Source organism: Podarcis filfolensis (assembly GCF_964270895.1).
Source record: "Podarcis filfolensis genome assembly, chromosome: 7".
NCBI classification, from domain to species: domain Eukaryota; kingdom Metazoa; phylum Chordata; class Lepidosauria; order Squamata; family Lacertidae; genus Podarcis; species Podarcis filfolensis.
In genome coordinates this window covers 24,260,407-24,262,929 of record NC_139603.1, presented here as the reverse complement: position 1 = coordinate 24,262,929, position 2,523 = coordinate 24,260,407, and the positions used below count along the sequence as shown (strand labels likewise).

Genomic DNA, 2,523 nt, shown 5'->3' with positions numbered 1-2,523 from the left:
GCTGTGCTGTGCTGTTGTTTAAGAAAAGCAATTTTCTTAAAGGAAATACTGTCCAAAAAACAAAACACCTTTCCTTGTGACTGATTTTACTTAATGCATTTCTAATCTATCATTTATCATAATGTCCCGAGGCAGGTTACTAAGAGACTTAAAATCCAATGACGCTTAACTCAAAGGTAATTTAAGTACATGACTAGGCATAGGACAGGAGCCTCCGTGATGTGGGAAGACACAAATGCAGGCCACTTATACTCAGATTGCCAGAGTGTACAGTTTTAATTTTCCTAAAACAAAATTTCTTGGCTGATAATGACTGGCGTGTTTGCTGTTCTTCACGCCCGCTGTTGAAACATTTCCAGGCCTCTTTCACTGCACCTGTTGTGAAGAGAATTGGCTTCAGTCCAATGACTCAGACTGTTCGGGAGATTATAGGTACACACATATATGCAGGTAATAATAACGACAAAGGTAGCAGATTGACTGTGTATAACATTTTCATACTGCAGCTGACAGGTTTGTGTGTGAGCAGAAGGAAGTTGTGTCCTTTCCATGGATATCAGGCAGACATGTTTAAAATGCAGCAAAGGACACAGGAAAATAGGGTGCAAGGCAGGGTTGGCCCAAGATGGCACCGCCTTCCCCACCAGGGAAGAAGGGGCGAGTGAAGATCTATATCATGGAAAAAAGGGGGGATCTTGCCACCCGAGGCGGTTGCTTCACTTTGCCTCATGGGTGGGCCGGCCCTGATGGAAGATATGAACAAGGCTGCATTTGCCCCATGGTACAATTTTGCAGGTTAAAATAAATTGCACACGCCGTGCATGGATAAATAAAGTTTGCCTAGCTGATTATAAATGAAATATTGGATTTTCTTGGAACTCAAAATGCTGGGACAATTTTGCTGGTGAAGGAACAATAAACGAAAGGGGTTCTGGAGAATTGGGACAGCATGAAGTCATGAATTAAGCTCCTCTAGAAGGGATAGGGGACCATGCAGAACAAACACACTCTTTATTCCTGCGCAGTGGAAGCCTCTTCCAAAGTCCCTGTTCTGACCTTTCCGAGGAAACTGTTCGCACATTTATGATTTATTTCTGCAACCATGTGGACTAGAAGAGTATTCTTCCTTTAAAGAGGGAAGGAAGAGATCCCTGCGATGCCAAATTCCTTTTTCCATACCAGGTTCAAGATACCCCATCTTTGGTTCTGAATATCAATCTCTCACAAGACTGGAAATTAATAAATACATTGTTTTCTTTATTTTACATTGGTCCCACGGGCGTTTTGGGGAGGGGAATCTGGTAGCTTGTACTAACATTGGCACAATGCACAGCAGAGCAGAGCAGCGATTGCCCACAGCTTGTACTTTTTGTACTCTTTCTAAGACAAATGGGCAGTGATTTTCCTTGGAATACTCCGTTTGCAGATTTGCTGCAGTGATTCTTACATGCCCTCAATACAAAGAGAAGAATGGGGGGTATTATAAAGAGAGAGAATGAAGGCAATCAGTGAAAGCATGAATTATGTTGCACAAGAGCACCACAAGTTCCACCAATTGCTAGTGAAACATATTTCTTTACACAAAGTAAAGCGACAGGGCACACAGCGCCGTGTAATTTAAAAGTTTGGTCTAGACACAATTGGCACACATAGCTTAACTATTCACAACCTAAACACCCTGACACACAGTGATTATCTACTTACCGTTAAATTCAAGACAACCACACCTACTTAACTTTGCATGGAGTATACTTGATTTGAACAAGTTCTAGGAGAAATTGAACTCCTGGATTGCTGGTAGTTCAAACTGTTCTATTATACTGGGGCATTTCCAGACACAAGCCCTATTGGATTAAACAGACAGAGGACAGTGGTACATTGTCCTACGGCCAGTGAGAGTCCAAACAGAGGCATAATTAAAAACAGCATTTCCAAATTGTTTCTTCATGTTTGTTTCAGGACTTAGACTGACTACACATATCACTTGCAGTATCCAAACAGCGTATTGGGCATCTATCCAAAACAGAGGTTCCCAAATTTATTTGGCCCACTGCCCCCTTTTCACAAAAGAAAATTGCTCAGAGACCCCCTGGAAAGCTATCTTCTTTAAGCAAACAAACAGAAAGATGCAGTGACAAATTTGTGTTGGTGATTTTGACCATTGATCGGTTATATCTGGCATTTTGTGTGTTTATTTGAAAAATAAAGTAACCACGATGACTTTAACTCTATGTTACATCAGTAAGCATAATTAAACAACAGATGAAACATGTCTGAACGGTTTTTCAAAATTCTCTTCTTTCTTTATGCTTCCACCAACCTGCCCCCAACCCCCCCAATTACACCTGAGGCTACTACTGCTCCCCAGGATCATTCCAGTGCCCCCCCCGGGTGATATCACCCACTTTGGAAAACACTGGTCTAAATGAAACAGGGAAAATATAGCTACCTGGATGATGTTTGAATGATTCTCGAGAAAAGGAAGCTGGGAAAGTTGGTGTCTCAGAGAGCTGTGAAGTTTAG

The 2,523-nt window shown here is 41.7% G+C and overlaps 1 long non-coding RNA gene across 1 annotated transcript; it reads right to left on the bottom strand.

Moving 5' to 3' along the window:
• Nucleotides 1–257: 257 nt before the first annotated feature.
• LOC310767238 lies at nucleotides 258–2,303 on the bottom strand. The gene is made up of 2 exons (XR_014550784.1): nucleotides 2,160–2,303; nucleotides 258–2,097 (listed from the first exon to the last, which is right to left on the bottom strand). It is a non-coding gene; the product is annotated as an uncharacterized lncRNA (long non-coding RNA).
• Nucleotides 2,304–2,523: the final 220 nt, after the last annotated feature.